Here is a 9,760-nt window from a genome sequence, read left to right as displayed (position 1 = left end):
TACTGCATGTGGAGGATATATGGGTTAATGTCTCACATGCTAAATATATTTGTTACTACACAAAAGTGGAGTGTTACTGCAAAGGCAGGTACACATTACCACATGTTTATGCAGTAACACTATCAAAAAAATGCAGTAAAACATAGTTACTGCAAAAATTTATAATTTTTACTGCACTCTTACAGTAACGATGCGATGGGATTGTAGTAACGTGCAACTGACAGTAGTAACAAGTAATGCTATAGTATTATTACTTGTGGAGAGTCAAATTCTAAAAAAGCCAAGATTTAAAAAACAATATCTCTCACATGATGTACTATTTTTTAAAATCGTATGCATCATGATGCTAGAAAAAAAATGCTTATCAAAAGTAGATCCATCATGACTATATTTTAACAATATTTGAGCGCTGTTACTATACATAAGACGTAGTGTTACTGCACATTGACCATCGCGTTACTGCACCGTTCTGCGAGACAGAGCTGAAAAGAGGTGAGTGGTGGGAGGAGTTAGCAAGTGGTTTGACCGTGGTTTGACTGACGTGGGATGCTTTTGACCAACCTTTGACTGAGGTGGGAGGTGGGTTTGGCCCTTGGGAGAGAGGGGGGGTATAGAATAGCTATTCTATTCTATACCCCAGGTGTAGAATAGTTTAGATATATATATATATATATATATATATATATATATATATATATATATATATATATATATATATATATATATATATATATATATATATATATATATATATATATATATATATATATATATATATATATATATATATATATATATATATATATATATATATATATATATTGAAACATAGATATGCATAATATATACAAATCTTTAGCTGGATGCATCTTTAGTCCCGATTATTTCAACCGGTACTGATGATAGCGATTTTTAACCCCGGATTCTTGGTTCCGGTTTGCAACCCGAGACTAAAGGGGTTACAAACCAGGATTATAAACCACTTCTCCACCTGTGTCAGTTGCAAACCATTGATCTGGTCAAGGCGACATTGCTACTCTTTGCCTATAAATCAATCCATCCTTCCTCTCTTTGTATCACACACGCACCGTATTATTAGTAGCATACACATACAATGGCATCACTGACGCCATCCCTGCAAGATCTTCTCGTATCATCACTGATGATACTCCTTGTTCTCTTGTACATAGCGTATTGGAGATCAAAGTATCAGTCCTTGTTCCCAGTGGACTGGCCGATAGTAGGATTGCTCCCTACCCTCGTCGCCAACCTGCACCGCTTGCACGACTACCTCACCGACGTCCTCGCCGCCTCCGGCCATAGCTTCACGGCGCACGGCCCGGCGGCGACCAACATGCGGCTGTTCGTCACATGTGAGCCTGACAATGTCCGGCACATCTTCACCACCAACCATGATAACTACCCCAAGGGCCAGCACTTCGCCGAGATCTTCGACATCCTGGCCGGCATCCCCTTCACCATGGACGGCGAGCTCTGCCGCCGGCAGCGTGCCAAGACCCATAGCATCCTCAGCGACCCGAGGATGGTTGCCTCGATGCAATCGAGCTGCGTCGACAAGGTTCGTGATGGTCTCATCCCGTTTTTGACATCCGTGGCGAGCACCCAGACTCCGATCGAGTTGCAGGATCTGGCCACGAGGCTCATGTTCGACGTGACGGCCATGCCGGTGTTCGGCGTGGATCCTGGCTGCCTGTCCCCGGACATGCCGTCGAAGCATGTCTCGGCTGCGATGGACACGATCATGGAGGTGGCACTGTTCCGGCACACCGTGCCGCCGTTCTGCTGGAAGGCGATGAGACGGCTCAAGATTGGACCCGAGAGGAAGCTCGCCGCGGCGCACGCGGCGCTGCACGTCTTCGTCTCCGAGATGGTGGAGAAGGCGAGGACGAAGCAAGAGGAGGCAGCGCCCACCTCCATGTCCATGGACGTTATCTCCTCCTACATCAACGACCCGGACTACAACGACCTCCTGCATTCGAAACTCATCTCCTACATGGTCGCCGGGCGTGACACGGTGGGCACCACCTTGCCGTGGTTCTTCTACAACCTCGCCATGAACCCGCGCGTCGTGTCCGGCATCCGCGACGAACTGGCACCCATTGCAACAAGCACCTGCAATGGCGATGGCGCGCCGGTTATGTTCTCGCCGGACGACACGAAACCCCTCGTCTACCTGCAGGCCGCGCTGTTCGAGACGCTCAGGCTGTACCCGCCGGGGGCGATCGAGCGGAAGACGGTGGCCGCCGACGACGTGATGCCGAGCGGGCACGAGGTACATGCCGGCGACGCCGTGCTCATCTTGGTCTACTCCATGGGCAGGATGGAGAGCCTGTGGGGGGGGGGGGGGGGACTGCCGGGAGTACCGGCCGGAGAGGTGGCTTTACGACTCCGGCAAAATGAGACACGTGCCGTCGCACAAGTTCTTGGCGTTCAACTCCGGGCCGAGGATGTGCCCCGGCAAGAGCATCGCCGTGATGCAGATGAAGACCATCGCGGCCGCGGTGGTGTGGAACTTCGACGTGGAGGTGGTGGACGGGCAGACCGTGGAGCCGAAGCTGTCGTGCCTTCTGCAGATGAAGAATGGGGTCATGGTTAAGGTGAATAAGCGTGCTGTGTAACCGAGTTACGTTTCGAAAGAAGCACACCAAGGCAGGCGCGTCGCGTGCTGGATTTCTGAAGAAGGCATATGCATTCCGTAGCTTTGCTGTCCTTCTATCATTCCACAGTAAGTGTGTCTATCTATCTATCTATCTATCTATGTCTGTCTGTATGCATGTATGTGTGTATGTATGCATGCAAGCAGATTTCCCACTTTAAATAAATGATGTGTTCGACTATACGAGAATGCTTTCAGCCGAACGTCTGACAGGGCCACCATCCCACGAACTCCAAACCACCTTTCTCTTTCAATCCACAGCACTTAGGCCTTCTCCCTTCAACTCCCTTCATTTTCTCTCTCCTACCTGCTCGTTTATGTACGACCCAACGAGCGTCAAGGCTGTTGCAGGAGGCGTCGCCTCCGACGGTCCGGTCAGGAGAGAGCGTGGGTGGAGAGAAGGAGATAGAGGAGAGAGGCAGTGGGTGGGTGGGTGGGTGGATTTAAATGGGGCGCATCATTTTAAATCGGGTCAAAAATTTTTAGCCATGCTCTGCTTTTCGCTCTATATCTTTAGTAGCCGCCAGCGAAAACGCCGTTGGCGGACATTTAAGAGGTTCGCCTAAAAAAATATAGTATTTTTTATGGCGGACCTCTTAAGGTGACCGCCAGCGAAAATCAGTTTTCGCTCATGGTCCTATATCTCCCACCCCTCCTTACTTTTTTTATGGCGGTTTTAGCATATGACCGCCAGGGAAAATTACAGTGTGACGCCATGAAAAATTGTTTTTCTAGTAGTGCGTGGACCACACGGGATAATTGATTATCCCGTGCAGTCGAGTTAAGAGGACCGCATGGGATAATCTATAATCCAAATCAGCTAGCATGTGCTAGGCCGATCGCACGGGATAATGCTAGCCGTTTGGGTTACGTCGTCTATTTCTTTTTGTGCTTTCGAATCGTCATATGCATAATATTACGCGCTCTAGCAGTTACATATAAATTATACGAGCACACAATTAGAAACATCGATATATATAATTACATTGCATATGTACATGTATCTAGTGTTCATAATATTACAAGTTATGACTCCCTCACAAATATATATTGTTTATTCCAGTGCATGTTCTCTCTCCCAGTCCATTAGGATTTTGAATTGGGGGTCCGTTGCAAGTTTGTTGTAAGGGTCGTAGAACTTCCCTAGATGGTTGCAGATGTCACGGCGAATGAACCGGCATAAGTCCGCGCAGAAGTTGAGAAGCGTTTTCTGGTCGAACCGGTTTGCGGTATATGGGATACTCGCGAGCTATGGAAAATAGAAGAAAAAGAAAATGTGTTGAAAGCAATTTAAATGAACTATCTCCTATATGTAAGGTGCACGATAACTTACATACGTAAACTCAGCTCTGTATTGAGAGGGGGTGGTTAGGGGACAAAATCAAACACCTAGGGGAGTTATGAACAGTGCTAGTGGATGGTTAAATAACTTTTAGGGTATTTAGGCTATTTGGAATATTGAACTATTGCCACAATTTCAACCTAAAGTAAATTATGCCATGACAACAGTAATTCATTTAAATTTGTATTAAATTTTAATATTGCCCATATTCTTATTTTATTATTTATTTTCCTGTTTTCCACCACATAGGGTTTTGGATTGCTTTTCAATTTTCGGATCGCCGTGATGCAGATGAAGACCATCGCGGCCGCGGTGGTGTGGAACTTCGACGTGGAGGTGGTGGACGGGCAGACCGTGGAGCCGAAGCTGTCGTGCCTTCTGCAGATGAAGAATGGGGTCATGGTTAAGGTGAGTAAGCGTGCTGTGTAACCGAGTTACGTTTCGAAAGACGCACACCAAGGCAGGCGCGTCGTGCCGGATTTCTGAAGAAGGCATATGCATTCGGTAGCTTGCTGTCCTTTTATCATTCCACAGTAAGTGTGTCTGTCTATCTATCTATCTATTTATGTATCTGTATGTCTGTAGTGTATGTATGTATGTATGTATGCAAGCAGATTTCCTACTATACGAGAATGCTTTCAGCCGAACATCCGGCGTATACTGAAAAAAGTTCGGACACTGACAGGGCCACCATCCCACGAACTCCAAACTACCTTTATCTTTCAATCTACAGAACTTAGGCCTTCTCCCTTTAACTCCATTTTCTCTCTCCTACCTGCTCGTTTATGTACGACCCAACGAGCGTCGAGGCTGTTGTAGGAGTCGTCGCCTCCGACGATCCAGTCAAGTATGTCAATTTCAGGGCCTGTTTAGTTCCCACGCTGTCACATGAAATATTTGGATAAATAAATAAAGTATTAAATGTAGATAAAAAACAATTACATAGTTCACAAGGAAATTGCGAGACGAATCTTTTAAGCCTAATTGCGCCATGATTCGACAATGTGGTGTTACAGTAAATATTTGCTCATGACTAATTAATTAGGCTTAATAAATTCGGAATCTGTAATTTATTTTATCATTAGATTACATTTAATACTTCAAATGTGTGTCCGTATATCCGATGTGATATGCAGGGGTAAATTTTTTTTGGCCAACTAAACAAGCTCTCAGTTGATGATTTCCGAAATTTTGTTTATGTACAAGAAAATATGCCAGCCGAATTTTTTTTCATTTTTTTAAATTTGATCAACGATTTCTAAAATTCAATAAAATTTTGTTAAATTTTTATATAATTTCCAGAAAAAGGTATGAAAAATCCTGAAATTATTCAAAATTTCGGCGCATCGAAAATTCTGAACTTTCGGACCAAAACGAAATTGACAACCCTGCATCCGACCCTGTTGCCGATTGCTCCATCACGAGCATGCTCCAGTTCACCCTCACCTCCGCGGCTCCAGCGGCCATGATACAAGACTCTGTTCTGTAGCGCCATCCCCCGTTCAATGAGAAGCTCACCGAACTTGTCCACCGTCTCTTCTCGATAGCCTCGCCATCCCGGCATCGCCTCCACCTGCGTGAGCGCGCCGCTACATGCTCCAATAGTCAATACTCAAGCTCCGACTTGTTGTAGTTTAGTCTGTATCTTTGTTATTCTTGGTGTTATTCGAGTGTTTCATCATCTTTTGGTTGGATATGATGTGCATGTTTTTTTTTTTCGTTGTTGCACATAACAGGCTCTTGGTTTTGCACTTAGTTTGTTCAATGTTGCATGTGGCTAGAAAGACTATAGGGGATTTCAAACCAAACTGGACTAACTAATTTCATCCGAGTGGGCTCTCAACCCATTTCAAGCCTATCGGCTCTGATCGCAGGCTCTCATGGCCCATGCAGCAGCCCGGTAGGATGTGGCCCTGCAGTCTGGTGGATAAACGGTCGGGCAGTGATGCTACGAATAAACAATTTCTTTTCTGCGAACACAACATTTGTGATTAACAATAAAATCATAATTAATTTCAATGAGAAAAAAGTATGAATTGCCCAAATTACAGTACCCAATAATTTTAATCATAAACTTTTCAAACCGGATAAATTACCCCCCTAACTCAGCTCGAAGCGGTTTTGATCTAACGTTGCATTCAAGTCAACCAAAAATAATAAAAGATAGTGGGCCCCACTTGTCAGCATCTTCTCCTCTCTTCTGCTTTCTTCTACCTCCTTCCCCTCCAATCCATCTCTCTTTCTCTCTCTCACCAAGGAGCACGGAGGAACAGCGCAATGGCATCACCAGCACGGGAGGAGAGGAGCAGCAGGCAGCGCGTGTCTTGCGGCCGCAAGACACGCGCTAGGGATGGCGGAGGACTGCGCGACAATCTAGGCTATGGCAGCGGCAGCTTTCCTAGGGAGGAAACAGGTCAGCGGCGGGCGACGCTTAGCAGTGCGGCAGGCGGCAATGGTGTGCAAGACGAGGGTGGCGATACGGGATGTGACCTCGTCTTCCATCGACGCGCGGGAGGGCTGCCGGACGTCGTCGTCGTCGTCGTCCTTGATGTGGCCGGGGAAGACAGCATCGTCGGCCGGTGTGAAGCCATGCCGGAGAACCACACCGCCATGAGGAGGATCGCCATGCCGAAGACTTCCTGCAACCTGCAGATGCTCCTCAGGACCACCTGCATCATGATCTGGACCAGTCCATGGACGCCGCCAACTCGATCCCTCATCAAACAGAAATCGTCCTACCATGATCCATCCAGCCAGAGATCTGAAATGAAAAAAAAATGCTCCTGCTACGAAGTTGTACATCTCATCGAGAGAGCTATTTTTTTATAAAGTGTATAGAACTATTAGTACGAACGCATCGCGCTGATTATTAATCCATACATCCTCCTCATCCCATCCCCGATCCAACATCCCACGTAGCTCTGACCGGTTGTAATTTATTTACTATCCCCCACTGTTGTGTATTCTAACTAGATGATGCCCCGCGCTTTGCTGCGGGATATATGTTAGATAATAGAAAAATGATGAAATAATTTGGATTGAAATATTATGAAAATGATTTGAGAATGATGATCTAGCATGTGAATGTTTAGTTTTAGAGTGAAGTAAATTGTTGATATCATTACTGTATGCTTGCATGCATGTTGAGCTTTGTGTGCATAATGGATTGATGTGGCATGCTTGCATGTATGTTTTACGAGCGCTAATAGATACTATGTTTGCATGTTGAGGTTTAGGTGTTCAGTGGGCATTAGCTTTATAGAAAGAATAGATTAATCTGATAATAACCACCATCCACTTCTCCCTCTCATCCCTAATTTTTTGGATCTAGCCTACCAAAACTCTGCAGGAGAGCGAGATCGGCGACGAAGTAGTTCCGGCGAGACCAAGCAGGACTCCCTTTCCATGATGGAGCAACGGGGCCTTGACGGTGCCGGCATGTGGATCTGGACAGAGGTTGGGTCTAGGAGGGACAACGAGGAGCTGTGCTGTCGTTGACAATGTGGGAGGAGGAAGCCACCGCCGGATCTGGAGATGACGAGGCTCTAGCGATGGTTCCGAGCGTCACCGCCTCCTCCCTTTGGGGTCCATCATTGTGAGGTATATGGGTCCACTGTGTGCTCGTTGCCGGTCTAATCCCCGATGCCGGCTGCTCCAAGCCTGCGGTGGCCGATGAACTCGGGATTCATCGCAGCTATGGCGTTCAGGGAGGAACTGACTCCCCTCCACCAATCTTCACTTTTGTGGCTGCAGGCTGCTTGGCACCTTGCCGAAGCGTGAAAAATGGCTTGGTCTCGAGCGACTGGCAAGGGGCGCCACCGGCACGAGTAGCAGTGGACGAGGTGACGGCAACGGTGATCTTCGAGCCCCATCTGGCGGAGGTCAGGGCCTAGGTAGCCGGAACACATGCAGGGAAGCCAGGCCCCTTCTGTGGCTCACTGGCGTGGCATTTTCACTGGTCGCGTCCTCCCTTGGCAACAGCCACGTGTTCCTCCGATCCGATCTTCGTCATTATCATTACCATTGTGATTATTAATTGTGGGTTTATGATCGCCTAGGTCTAGGATGGCCTCTGTGTAGGAATTTAGGGTGGATGGATGGAACGTTGCCCTTCGTCGTGCTAGGGTCGACGGCTGCGTGTTATCACATGCACTCCAATCGGTGCGGATGAATAACAGATAGAGTCTTGCCGGTATAATCCTAACAACAAATCTTAAAAAACTCTATCTAGACTACCAGCCGACTTTTATCCATATCACATGTGTTACATATAATGATAAACTCCAACACTCCCCCTCAATCTAAACTTCCCAAGTTAAGACTGTATCTAAACATCTCTAATTGTTTGACTTAAAGAGGTTTGGTGAAGCCATCAGCAACTTGATCTTCAGAGGAAACATACTCAACTTCAAGCAATTTGTTCAGAATACGTTTTTTTTGACCGGATTGTTCAGAATACGTTCTGACAAAATGATAATCTACCTCTATGTGTTTAGTGCGAGCATGAAAAACTAGATTAGCTGATAAATGCTTCGCACCAATATTATCACACCAAATCTTTGCTTCCCTTGGCACTTGAATACCGAGTTCATTTAATAGTGTTTGAATTCACATTACCTCAACTGTAGCATTAACTAGTGCCTTGTATTCTGCTTCTGTGTTGGACCTGGAAACTGTTACTGGTTTTCTTGCACTCCATTACACAAAATTAGAACCAAGATAAACTGCAAAACCTCCGGTAGATCGCATGTCATCAAGACAGCCAGCTCAATCTGCATCTGTAAAAGCACTAACAAGAGTAGATACTGATCTACTAAACTTTAACCCCAAACATGAAGTATACTTAAGATACCTTAGTATCCTTTTTACTGCTGCCCAGTAAACTGCAGTAGGAGTATGTAAGAACTAGCATACCTTATTGACTGAAAAAGATATATCTGGCCTAGTCAAAGTTAAGTACTGCAAGGCTCCTACTATGCTCCTATATTGAGTAGCATCATTAGACCCAAACAAATCTCCTTCATGAAGAGATATTTTTTCTATAGTTGACAAGGGCGTGTTCACTGGTTTGCAATCTATCATATTTGTTCTCTTCAACACATCAGCTATATACTTCCCTTGTGACAAAACTAAACCATTGTTTACCTTATTAATTCAGTTCCAAGGAAGCAGTGTAACTCCCAAGATCCTTCAAGGCAAAGTCTTCTTTAAGGTCCTGTAAGAGAGCTGACACCGCACCTTGGGTGGAGCTTGCAACTATAATATCATCCACATATATCAAGATAAATATGGTTATATTACCTTTGTTGAAGTAGAACAAAGATGTGTCAGCCTTGGAAGGCTTAAAACCCAGTTGTTGCAGTTTTCCACTTAACCTTGCATACTAGGCTCTAGGCGCTTGTTTCAGGCCATATAATGTTTTATCCAATTTACAAATAAAACCTGACCTTGAGGAATTTTCATACCCTGGAGGTTGCCTCATATACACTTCCCCTTCTAGTACTCCATGCAAGAAGGCATTCTGAACATCCAGTTGTCGCAGACTCCAACCCCTATATACAGCTATAGACAGAACAGTTCTGATAGTAGCAGCTTTAACAACAGTACTGAAAGTATCTTCATAATCTATACCATACCTCTGTTTGAACCCTTTAGTTACCAATCTAGCCTTGTACCTGTCTAAACTAACATCAGCTTTTCTTTTAACCTTATATACCCACTTGCAATAAATGATGTTTTTT

General features: G+C 45.4%; 1 pseudogene; it reads left to right on the top strand.

Annotated features, from left to right (window-relative positions):
* The first annotated feature begins 1,084 nt into the window (after positions 1-1,084).
* Positions 1,085-2,771, top strand: LOC4345112 (alkane hydroxylase MAH1-like; annotated as a pseudogene).
* The last annotated feature ends 6,989 nt before the right edge of the window (positions 2,772-9,760 follow it).

Source organism: Oryza sativa, chromosome 8 (genome assembly GCF_034140825.1).
Source record: "Oryza sativa Japonica Group chromosome 8, ASM3414082v1".
Taxonomy (NCBI): domain Eukaryota; kingdom Viridiplantae; phylum Streptophyta; class Magnoliopsida; order Poales; family Poaceae; genus Oryza; species Oryza sativa.
This window is presented reverse-complemented; position numbering and strand designations above follow the sequence as displayed.